We start from the raw sequence: 13,662 nt of genomic DNA, 5'->3' as shown, positions 1-13,662 counted from the left end.
GAATCCAGTCAAGAGAGGGATTCTATATATGAAATAAGAGGTTTAGGTTTAATAAACCCATTGGTACCTGCAACATCTTTAATTTTATATAAGATATTAAAAGGAATTATGAAGGAAAATAAAAACTTAATGGAAATGATTCTATATTATAAATGCAAAGAATTGTAAGAAGGAATTGAAGTTAAAAAAGAAGTTAAAGCATTGTGAATGAAGAAATGATAGACTACAAAACAAAATTCTGTTATAGAAAATAAAAAGAATATATGTGACAAAAATAGAAAGGAATGGTACTTAAATATTATGAAAGCATTTTGGTGCATTGATCCATGGAAAGATTTAGAAATGGGTAAGAAAAAAGCCATAATGATGCGATATAATAACTATAAAAAGATTAAAGAATGTAATCATTTTATATGGAGATTGTCTATTAGAAAATTGCCAGTTAAGGCAAATATGCAATAGAAGAAAAAGCAAGAGGGAATATATAATAATAAATGTGTAGAGTTTGATACTACTGAGCATGCATTTTTGAAATGTGAAAGAGTTAATAATTTGTGAAAAGAAATATGTCAACATAATAGGGGAAACGTTTGTTAAAATTTGAGCAAATAAATATGGACACAATACAATTTGGTTATTAAGGTACACAAAAACAGGAAGAAGTGAAGAAAATGGACAGAGTAATATTTTATCTTTCATTTACTATATGGAATGCGAGATTCTGGAGAAAATAGTGGGCCGGATTCACGAAGGCTTGCACGGAGTCTAAGAGTAGAGTAAGGCTCCATGCAGCCAACATGTCCACCGAGCGATCCAGGAACAGCCGGTAGGGGCATGCAAGAGAGCTTCTAAAATGACTCTTACACGGACAGGGCTAGGATATGCAAATTACCTCAATTGCTGGTGAAAGCTATGCAAATGAGGTAAATTTGCGATCCAGGAAACCCGAACCTGTCCGAGTAAGAGTAGTGTTATTTGCTGAAATGTATCAGTTGACAATTGAGTATTGTTCTGCAAATAGCAAAATGGAGCCGTGACAGCTCCAAAAAAAGGATGCATCCAGTTGAGGAAGCATGCCAATGGCCTAAAATATGGCCATTGGCAATGTTCCCCATTGCAAAATAAAAAAAAAAAAAATGTTTTTATCCCGATCTCCGAAGTTTAAGTGTAGCGCAGCGCTGTGCAAATGTGCTGTGCTCTAAAAACCAGAAAACCAATAATTAAAAGCAACAAATATGGATTTTATTGAAATCCTTAATTTACAATGCAAGGGAATGGCAGGCTGAAGGCAACATGGCTACCGAGTAGATGTTGCTAAGTGGGGAAGCTCAGTCTAAGAGATGTAACCAAGCATTAGTAGGCAATCGTATGCAATGAGGGTAAGGATAGTGAATCCCAAGTTTACATAGCAAATGAGCATAGTCAGTGAAGTGTAGGAGTAGGATAATGGGATTATCAGAGTAGAAGATAGGTGACATCACGAGGGGGGTATGTATGAAAGAATGTAAGCTCATTGGAGCAGAGTGGCATGTGTTTGCTGTCAGTTGCTCATCACTGGAAGAGGTGTGTCAACAGGTATCCTAGCTAAAGGCAAGAAATTGAAGGTGTATGCCGTGGATAACACTAAAGTTTCTTGTTGAAGTGCTTGCAATGTGTTTGCATGTGGGTGCGCGCCTGTATATCCAAGTAAGACTGTGTGCGCACATGTATGCCTGTGTGTGCGCGTGTAAGCCAGAGTAAGCATGCTTAAGGTTGTTGAAATGTGTGTAAGCACGTATGCGCCTGTGTACATGCGTTTTAGCAAGAAAAAGCAAGTTTTAGTCCATGTAAGCATGTGTGCGCACGCTTGTGAGCTGGTGTGCGTGGCGCTGCCCCCCCCCCACCCCCGTGGAAACAAAAAGGGAAAAGGAAGCACAACAAATAGTAGGAAGTTAACCAGGGAGAACTAGCAGAGCTAGCAGGTGAAAATAATCAGAATCAGGCAATTACACAGGCAGTACAGTAGCCCAGCCCAGCCCAGCACTTAAAACTCTGCAAGCAACTTTCCACCATGTTTTCCTCAGAGACACTGCAACACTGCAGTAAACTAAGAGAAGTGAAAACTTAAAAAGCTTTACTGAGACAAAAAATGTTAGGGGCTGCCTTTGCTGTTATAAGGCAACATATGCAACATGCTGAGGGGGGTAACAATGCGAATGCTGCTAGACAACCCACAGTAAGGAGACGGAGAAGAGTGTACAGGCCCAGGGTAACCTATCAGGGGCTACATGAGCTGGAGATAGTGGAGCGCTATAGAGTGGACAGAGACCTCATGCAGCAAATTGTTGAGCTGTGCAGGCCACGCCTCACACACAGAACCAACAGAGGGGAACCCATCCCAGTGGAAACCAAGGTATGTGTTGGCCTAAGAATATTAGCAACAGGTACCTTCCAGAGGCCAACTGGTGATATGATGGTGATATCACAGGCATCAGCATCCAGGGTACTGCACCAGTTCCTGGATGCCATGTCAGCACATGTCGGTGATCATGTATATTTCCCCAATTCCCGTGAGGTATTGGCCAGCAATATGCATCTTTTCCAGCAAATAGCGGAATACCCTGAGGTAGTGGGTGCAATAGACTGCACGCACATATGCATCAAAGCTCCAGCCAGTGAGCGGGGTGGAGTCTACTTTAACCGCAAGGGCTTCCCCTCCATCAACTGCCAGGTCATGTGTGATGCCCAGGGCATAATACTGAATGTGTGTGCTCTCTGCCCTGGAAGCTACCATGATTCCCATATCTGGCATCTGACACAGCTGTACCAGACATTTGCCAATGGGGACATCCCTCATGGTCACCTAGTGGGGGATGCTGGATATGCACTGGAGCCATGGCTGATGACACCCATCAGAAATGCACACACACCTGAACAGGAACGCCATAATGAGGCACACGCACAAACACGAAATGTAATCGAGCATGTGTTTGGGTTGCTCAAGTCATGGTTCCGGTGCCTGGACACATCTAGTGGAGTCTTGCAGTTCTCACCAACTACATGTACCTAAATTGTCATGGTATGTGCTATGCTACATAATATGACCCTGCGAAAACAGCTGCAGCAGGAGCAGCATAGGCCCGGGCCAAACAGCCCCCCACCATTGCCAAGGCCATCACAGGCAGAGCGTGACTTGGAGGAGGAACAACCTGAGCCTGCCCCAGTAGGCAGAAGGAGGCATGCCCAGTATGCTTAGGCCTTGGCAAAGAGGCAACGCATAGCACATACACTGGCTCAGTAGGAACCCTGGAAATGATACCTCTCTCTGACTCACACATATAGTAAAAGGGATGCCTAACTTGACACTACCTGTTTTCAAACATGTATAGGGAGTGTAGTATGTGCATCCGACATAGGCAGCCCTGCAGCACCACCTGAGGCATGATTGCCATGTGTTAAGCAATATAAAGCAGTGCTAAACAGCTTTTACCACTATTTAGTATATGTAAACAAAATTGCACACACTAACTAGCACAACTTTGGTCAATGTTGAACAATATTGGGCAACGTTCAGCAATGTTGGTTAACGATGAGCAATGTTGGGCAAGCTTGGTCAAAGTTGGGAATAGTTGAGCAAAAGCAGGTAAACATGCTCATATTTGGTTTACTGGTCCTTAAGCAGTCTGGTCTGCCCAGCATGAAAATATAAAGCAGTAACAAGCCTCGAACCCAGGATACTGTGCACTATAGTCATAGTACTAAACCACTAAACCATGACAGTATTTCACTGGTCAGCCTGTATGAAGAAATGTCGATAAGTCTATGCAAAGTATCTCATGGAAACCCTGCAGGCACAGCATAATCCCTGTCGAGTTATGACACAAAGGTGAGCCCTGCAGTAAAAATATAACCTGATTTTCAACACACATATAGTATAAATGTTAATATTGGGCATGTTCACACATGTTAACAAATGTAGTGGACTTCAGACAGCAACATACTGAAAGGTCACACTGGGCATGCTCACACACTTGAATAAATGAGACAAATGTCAGGCAACAAAACACTGAAAGGCCAAACCGGGCATGCTGACACACTTAAGCCATGTCTGAGTACAACAGTGGGCCACACATATCTGGCAGTTGCATGTGTTAACCCAGGAACCTCTCACTATTCACCAATCTGCCTTGTGCACACAGTTATATGACAACATATTGGAACCCTGTCATAATCAAATATGTACTACAGATACTTAGGTTGTTCATAGAAAGTGGGAAAGCAAAGAAGATAAAAAACCTGCAATCAGTATCATCAATAAACAATGTGCACTCCAAACATTATCATAGGTTCATAGGTTCATAGGTTGATACTAGGCTATCTGCCCTAGGGCATTTATAAGCTTAGCCAGAGTGTGTTTGTCTTTCACCACCCTTTTAGATTAGTAGACTGTGTCTGTGAGTAGTAGATCACACAAGATAGCCCTTTTATGGTTAGTTTATTGTGCCTGTGTCTAGCAGGGACCCAGAAGAAATCCCAGGGGTAAACTTACATTCACCCATCCACTCGTCAAGATTTCTCCTGAAGAGGGTCAGTGTCAGTAAGGGATCTGCCTAACTGGGACTGGGATTTTGTTCCAGAGTGAGGGAGCTTCTGGGATATGAATCTGTCCCTCCAGCATGTCCTATTAATTTCTGTGCTGATGTTTAAGTCCCTAGAGCGTGTAGCTCTAAAGGATTTGGATATTCTGAGTTGGAGCATGTCCATTAATTCTGGGTTGGACATGGCTTTATATGTCAGGCACAGATCGCATCCGAGTAGGCGGTAAGCAACTGAGTAGAGCTGGAGTTACTTTAGCCCAACTGCGTAGGGCATCTGTGTGAGTCCCTTGATCCACTTGGTGATGTACTTTTGGGGCCATTACAGTTGCTGCAGGTGTCTGGTAAGGTACATCCCAAATGGGGCATTGTATTCAATCATGGGCCTGATGAGTATAGGGGCACAATGACCTCTCTTAATCTAGATGTGAAACCTTTCGGGATAAGGTGGGCTATATAGATGGTCTTTCTAACCACTTTGGCAACGTGATTGTCAAAGGCGAGATTACTATCTACTTGGGTCCCCAAATCCCTAATTACTTCTTCCGTACTTAATGGATTACCACCTATGTGGTAATGTGTGGGCACTTTTTTATTCCCAAAGGGGATGACTATGCATTTTATGGCATTTAGCTTTAGGCCATGGCTGTGGCACCAGTTATCCATCTCTGTGAGACCCTTTTGGAGGATGCTTTTGTCAGCTGGAGAGTCAATTATGGCACCCAGTTTGCAGTCATCTCTCGAACTTGGTCAGCCATAGTCCTCCTGTGTTAACCTGTATGTCAGAGAAATATATACTGAACAAGAGAGGTCCCAGGACTGAGCCTTGTGGGATGCCACTTGTAACTGGTGTAGAGTCAGACATGGTACCTGCAATTATGACCATGTGGGTGCTATCCCTGATCCAGTTTGCAATCCATCTTGTGACATATGTGTTGATATCTAAACTGGTGAGCTTATTTATGATGCCCGAGTGGGGTATTGTGTGGAAGGGTTTTGCGAGGTCCAGGTAGGCTGTGTGGACTACCTTCCCTAAGTCTATGGACCTGGTAACTGTTTCAAAGAAGTCAACCAGGTTCAAGAGGCAAGATCTGCCCTTAACAAAGCCGAATTGGGTAGGTTCCCGATGTCTTTGTGTATGAGTTCCATGATGATACACTCCATAGCTTTGCAGACCAGGCTAGTTAGGCTTATAGGGTGATAGTGTCCGTGGTCCGTTGTGGCACTACCTTTGCGGAGTGGGACCACTGTTGCCGTACACCATTCCTTGGGTACATATCCTGTAGTAAGTCTGATATTGAACAGTGACTTTATGTGAGGGTTACGTTCTTCGTGAAGCTCGTGTAAGATGCAGGCCGGGACACCGTCTGGTCCCATTGATGCTGTGTTTTTTGCTTTGGAGAGGGCAGCTCTCCCCTGTTCATCTGTGATGTCAGGGAGGCTACACTCTGTTGGGATGGACATTTGCTCTTTTGGGGGGGATGGGGGAAGACATTTGCACTGAACCTGTCTGCCAGGATGTTGGCAATGTCTGTGGGTTCAGTGTATTTTTTGTCATTTTGCACTAACTCAGAGCATATCTGGGAGCTGTCACCCAGGTTCCTGACATAACTAAAGAAGGCCTTGTGATTGTCCTTAGTGTCTTGTGCAATTTTCCTTTTGAAGCTGGCCTTAGATGATTTTATGAGTGATTGTAGCTTCTTGCTAGTACTGATCAGAGATGCCTTCCCTTTTTGGAATTGTGCTCTATCATGTAGTAGCCTCCTCCTTTTGTTGTATAGCTTATTTATGGCTGGGGTCCACCAGACAGGTTCCCTGCCTTTGGAGGAGTGAGTCTTGTTTTTATTTGGGATAGCACGATCCATGCATCCCTGTAGGTGTCCATAGAATGTGTTTGTAAAGGATTCTGCAGTTTGAGCCATATTTTCCACTGTCCCGGGGTCTTTGAAGGATACCACCTTGGTTTTGAGAAGTGTGACATTTGCTTTTGAGAAGTTCTTCACTGAGATTACCTTGGCTGGGGGTGGGGACAGGCTATGGATGTCCAGTGAGATAAATTTATGGCCTGACCTTACCAATGAGGGGTATACCTCTGGTGTGGAACATAGAGTCCCCATGTTGGTGATGATCAGGTCCGATATGTTTTCTCCTCTTGTGGGGGTGGTGACCAGTTGTGCCATAGCATTTGAGTTATTAAATTCTAGCAACCATTGGGTGAGAGTGTTGGGGCTTGAGTAGTATTCCCAGTCAATGTTTGGGTAGTTGAAGTCACCCAATATAATGGTGTTTGGAGAGACCTTCATATTCACCAGTGTTCTCAGGAAAGCCAAATGGGGTTCCTGAGTTTGGGAGGGTGGTCTGTAGCAGGCTACAAACTGAAAGGCAGTTTTGCCCACTGTTAGTTGCACATGGATGGTCTCCGATGCTTCGTGCAGTGCTACTAACCTGGAGGTGTGTGTATCTTTGATGTATATGGATACTCCCCCTATTTTTGTTGGTTGGTCTGAGTTTTGTGGCCGAAAAGCATGGTATGAGGTATAACCTGGTAGTTCTGGGGTGCTCTCAGGAGCCTTGAACCAGGTTTCCGTAAACTGCACAGATATCATTATTCTCCATACTGAGGAGAGCCTCGAGTGTGTGCATCTTGAGGTTTAGACTTCTGGCATTGAGCAGCATTACCCTTAGTTTCTTTTACCTTGTATTGTCTATGGAGGTGGGTTTGTCTTTTGAGCCTTGCCTAAAAAAGGCACTATGGGGGTGGCAAGAGCCTTAGCCAGTATTCGAAAGCCCAGGGGTGACAGGTGCAAGCCGTGCCTAGCGAAGCAATGTGGCATGTTGAGCATGTCATCCCAGGCTGACAGACACTGGATCCCCTTTGAATGACACCAATACGTTAGCCAACTGTTAAAATTGATCATTTTGTCTTTATACTGTGGCATCATTCTTGTTGAGGGTAAGATGCTACTCAAGGTCAGGATCATACCGGCCTGGGCTACATGATCAGAGAGCCCCTCTATGTCTCTTTTCATGTAGTCCAGGGAGGAACGCCTGAGGTCATTCACAGCAGCATGGACAATGACAGAGCCATATTTGTACTTGCTTTGGAGTGACCTGAGTGCATGTGTTATGTGGCAGATCCTCCTTGTTCAGCCTGGTGAGTGGGACGTCAGTGTGTCTGACAATAGAGTCACCTATTACAAGTGTATTAGGTGTGTTGTTTAGCCTTAAGGGAAGTGACTGTGTGGCACACTGACTTTGTGAACTATGTGATATGTGGGTATTGTTGTGGGGTAGCAGTTGTTTGGGTGTCTCCTTTGGCAGTCTCTCCTGCTTAGGCAGGTTTTTATTTAGAACCTCCGAGTATGTTTTTGTGTGGTAATGTGTTTGGTTTGCTGTTGCTATAGGTCTATGTGAGACTGGATTTGTGGTGTGTGTGGTTACCTTCACCTCCTAATAGACTGTGCCAGTCATGGGTCGAGAGAGCTCAGCCTCCTGTTTGTCTATATAGTTGCATCTCTCACATATATCTGAGTTTGTTGGGAGGAGGAGAGGGTTGTCTGTGTACATAAGGCAGTTGTAACATTGCCTCAAAATTCCCATATTCACCAGCTGGACTGGAGAGTACACATGAAACTGACCTTTGGACTTGTCAGGATATTATGATGAAATACTCTTTTGACTGATCAAAAATGATTAGTAGGGTGTTAAGTGTGTAAAAAAGTATAACAGGGGTTTAGTGCTTAGGTTTGTTGGTGTTTTGGAAATATTATTTGTGAAGGAGTCCAGACAGAACCATGACACTTCCTTCAGCTATGTCATAAATAGCAATGTGCACTCATATATGTCCTGAGTCAGGGCCAACTGTACATGACTGACAATGCCAACATCCTGTCAGACAGGCCCATACATACATACCCACCTCCCACTGACAAAAGGCCCTATCATCATACCAGGAGATATCACATGTAGAATGGGTAAACATCTCCTTCCAAAGCTGAAAACATGGCATCAATTGGATTACATTGTTTCCCTATATATGTCATAAGTGAACTGCAGAACAAACAGACCTTGCACCTGAACAGTCTGTTGAGCCTCACCCTCGCTACAGGATATGAAACTGTTGAATGGGTTACAGCAACATATGGCACACTCCACAAGTGTTGGTGCACAACAGACCATGGGAACTATAGTCCTATAAGCCTATGAAGTCTGATCTGCAAGGCCATGGAGTCCATCATGATTGAAGTCATAAACAGAGCTATTGGAAGCCGACAAACACACAACCCTACCAACTTTGGATTGTTCATGGGCAGATCATGGTTCCCAAACCTGCTAGACTGTTTGCAAGGCAGCCACCCAGGACATACATCACTGAAAGGAGCTACACACGTCCCACATAGACTTTGAATAGCCCTTTTCCAACATCCCAGACACATGTCGTATCCACAAAATCAACAATCTGTGCATAAATATGCATTGTCATATGATGGATTGGCAATTGGTCCACAAATAGATCACACAAGCTAAGAATTGTGGAGTCCTGTTCAAGCTGTTAACACCTGCTGTCCCCCATGGTTCAGTCCTGGGATTGCATAAAACAAAGTGCACACACATTACCATGTCCAGTCTGATGATGTCAGCATCATACAAATATAGCATGAGAAAAGAAAACACCCAGTAAAGCATACAGTGCATTGTGTTAATGTGTATCTCTCTAGTATCATAACATAGTTAGGTAGGAATTTGAATCCTGCAATTGCTGAGTGTGGGGGTGTATGTTTGTGTGTGAGTTCCTTTTAGAGGAGTGCCCTATTTGGAGACTAGGAAAACACCTTATAAGAGATAAATTCCTCTTTGGCAAGTCTGATGATGTCAATATCCCACAAATACAGCAGTGGAAATGAAAACTCCCAGTAAAGCATCTAGCGTGTCATGTTAATGCGTATCTCTTTAGTATCATAACATAGCTAGGTAGGGGTTTAAATCCTGCAATTGCTGTGTGTGTGTGAGGGATGTGTGTGTGATGTCCTTTGAGAGGAGTGCCCTTTTTGGAGACTAGGAAAACACCTTATAAGAGATAAATTCCTCTTTGGCAAGTCTGATGATGTCAGTATCCCACAAATACAGCAGTGGAAATAAAAACTCCCAGTAAAGCATATAGCATGTTGTGTTAATGCGTATCTTTCTGGTATTATAACATAGTTAGGTAGGGGTTTGAATCCTGCAATTGCTGAGTGTGTGTGTGTGTGTGTGTGACACTGTTGGTCAATGTGTTGTGGGTTTTGCTTTTACTACTGTATGACATATCAGTAAAACAACAGTATGTGCATTGCACACTTCAGGTATCTGTGTGGCAAATACATATATGTACATGTGACCTCAATTAGTTCATAGGTGTGAAGCCTGCTTTATACATGAATACATCTGTTACCATTGACAGTTTGTGCTGCTGCTTCTCAGATCTTAGGTCACATATGTATGTTTGTGACAAGGCCAGCCACTGTAGTGATCTGTGGCCTAGGTCATCTGTGTCACACACACCCATGCCAGTTTCTATAGAATAGTGTGAGTGAGGCTTCATGCCTGGAGTATATTTCAGACATGTTCAAACACAACAAAGTCTGTCAATAATGGGCATTCATTATAGGTGTACAACAACATTGTGGATATGCATACAGTCCCCTTATTGCTTATGTGATACATCGAGGGACTTCAGAATACCTTTGGAAATGTGAATACCAAAGGACAGATGACATAACATGTGGCTGTATGTACACATCGGTACCCCTTCTACATGTTGTGGGCTACTACCTATGTGGTACTGTCAGGATACTATGTTTAGTAAATGTGGATGACTATGCAATAATTGGCTTATAGCTTTACAGCATGGGTTGGTCAACAGGTATCTGTCTGTGTGATACCCTTGTGGAGGATAAGTGTCTCATCCGGAGAATGCATTGTAGGCCACTGTATGCATTACCAGATGTGGATGGACATATCCCTAGTGTGTTTGCTTGTATCTAAGAGAGCTACATGGCAAACAGGAGCAGTCCCAGGAATGGGTGGCGGTCAGTATCACTGGTTACTGGTATAGTATAGTACCAGAAGGATTCAAATACTACTGTGTATCCTACATCTGTGTGTCAGTTGTCAAGACATCATCTAACGATTGGTTAAAGTCAGGCTGTTGAGATTGTGTATACTACCAGAATGCAAACCAATGACTGATATTAACAGTATCACCCACAACATAGTGTCAAACCATGTCATACACACATGTGTACTCAAGTTGAAACATATGTGTAGTAAAATGCATACTGGCCACCAATAGAAAATATGAAGTGTTAACACTGTGTAATACAGGGCATGTCACCCTTCCCATGTGTCCACTATGCACGTACATGCAGACAGTGCACCTCCACCATGTTCACAAATGTACACCTGCAAATCTGTACTGCACACATCACACACATACTGTCCACTCACCAACACATACTGCCAGAACTACACACATCAGCCAAGTGGCACATGGGCGGACAATACATTTTTGGAATTAACACTGGTGTAAACAATACTACATTGATAATCATAACTTTAATGCATCATGCCTGCTCAGATATACCTACAAGGATATCATTACACTTTACTGTTGGCAAAATGCTAACATTGCTACACTGCTATTAAGTCACCTTGTGCATCAGCACCATGTTAGCCTGTTCCTGCATCAATGTTACAGATGACAGGAGGTGGCACAGATTCATCATATGCACAGGGTGTGTTGTTGGTTTGCCAGAGTCTGTCAATGACCCATCCAATCGACATGTATGTGTGTGTGTGTGTGTGTGTGTGTGTGTGTGTGTGTGAGGGACAACAGTACAGCATGGGTCAATGTTGATGTAATGTGTGTGTGTATGTGTTAGCCCTAGGTGTTTGGTTTATGTGTGTGTGTCTGCATGCAATTCCACCATGTGGCTGCCAAATATGGGAGATTGTGGGACAGCCACACACTGTACCTGCCAGGCTGTATAGGTCACTGTCTCTGGCCAAGGACACAGTACCTGTGTCTGGCAGGGGTGCCACTGACAGTATTGGGTACTAAGCCAGACTGGGTACTATCATCAGAGGCAGAGGGATGTCAACTGGACCCATGTCCCTGCTGGGACTGACCAGACCCATGTGCACGTGGTCTTCTAGGATGGTCTATTGACAGCCCAGCCCCAACATTGCTGGGGCTGGTACTGCCACTACGGGAGTGGCTGTGACTTGTGTGTCGTCCGCAACGACTGCCAGCTGATGATGTTGCTGGCATACGTCCATGTCAACGTCTCAGCCGTCCTACACTGTCCTGGCACATGGACATGACATTGTGGAGGACATCTAGTGTCTCTCCCCAACGTCTATCAATGACCTCGATGTAATTACAGATGGCACCAGCAAGGTCACAGATATTGTCATTGATAGCGGTGTTATGGGCCCTCTGCACCCTTAGTCCCTGCCTGGTGTACCGTTCCATAAGTGCCTGTGACTGCATTACAGCTCGGAACATACCTGAGGTTGTAAGACCTGTGGGGGCACGTCTGCCAGGGGCATTATGACCAGCAGTGCTCCCATGAGAACCCCTGGACATCTGCCTATGTGTTACCATTCCAGGAGTCTGGGTATGGCTGCTGTGAGGGGATGTATGTGCCATAGATAGCACACTATCCTGGTCAATTCCTACTGTATGCTGTCCCTCAGCTAAGGCCATTGGTGATGAGGGATGTATTGGCAGTATGAATGTGTGCACAGATGGGTTGGAAAGCTGTGTACTGTCGATTGGCAGACCAACGACAGACCCTGTCAAACCTGCCTGTGCCACAACACATGTATCAACATGTCCACTATTTGTGGCAGTGACTTCAGGTTCCCTGCTGCACTCAACCAACACAACCTTAGCACCTGTGAGAGGAAGACAGAAAACACACTTTGCAATCTGTACATGATGTTAGCACACATGCACACATGCACACATGAACACATGAACACATGCACACTTGAACACATGAACACATGCACACATGAACACATGCACACATGCACACATGAGCACATGCACACATGCACACATGCACACATGAACACATGCACACATGCACACAAATACACTACTTAGTCAAGTTGACACACACACACACGCACACACACACACACACACATACACCAACAGCAATACAGAACATACTCATTACTGGTTGATGGTGGAGTACAGTATCACAAGCCAAAGAGTCCAATCACATGTGTCAGCATGCAGGATGTGTGTTGCTCAACAGCATGCAGTGCGAGTGTAGAGAGTCCTTGTTGATAACAGTATACATGTCTTTGATGCATGTGTGTTGTTCAATGATTGGCCTCACCCTGGAACACAATGTGTACATGGGCACAACATTGCTGTGTAAGTATGAAATGTTTTCCAATGTCCTGTGCACCATCACTCATAGCCAGATGGACACAACTGTCAGGTGTATAGCAATGAATGTTATGTGTAGTACTGTAGTTACTGTAACTGGATGTAGTGTAGTACCATGAGCCATCATCAGGCAGCATCATGTGGTCACTCAAGGCCACTAATGTATGCCACACTGGGAACTATCTTGCTATACCTGACCTGCACCACTTTGGCTACAGTAACTATTTCACAGGCAGTTGTTACATGGGTATGTAAGGTGTTCAATTAGGAGCATTGCCTAACGTGAATGTGTTGTGTGTTGAAGAGTGTCGCACTGCCCCATGATAGGCCTCTACCCCTCAGGTATAGTATGTGTGTTGTGTGGATGACATTTGGGATACTGGAGTCTACTATGTGTGTTGTGTGGATGACATTTGGGATACTGGAGTCTGACCTTACAGCAGGTGTCTAAATACGCCATGTGTATAATATTAACACTTACTGCATATGACAAAGTGGTGTATGTTGTGTGCATGTGTATTGACTCTGCCTATACAATGTCCACTACAGTGTATCACAATTGGTTGGGATGCTCTATGTATTGCATGTGTTTGAGGCAGCTGCTCATGTTACTGGGATGTGCATAGTCACACAGAAAACATG

This window comes from Protopterus annectens, chromosome 12.part0 (assembly GCF_019279795.1).
Source record: "Protopterus annectens isolate FY-2018-M chromosome 12.part0, PAN1.0, whole genome shotgun sequence".
Lineage (NCBI taxonomy): Eukaryota > Metazoa > Chordata > Ceratodontiformes > Protopteridae > Protopterus > Protopterus annectens.
This window is presented reverse-complemented; position numbering follows the sequence as displayed.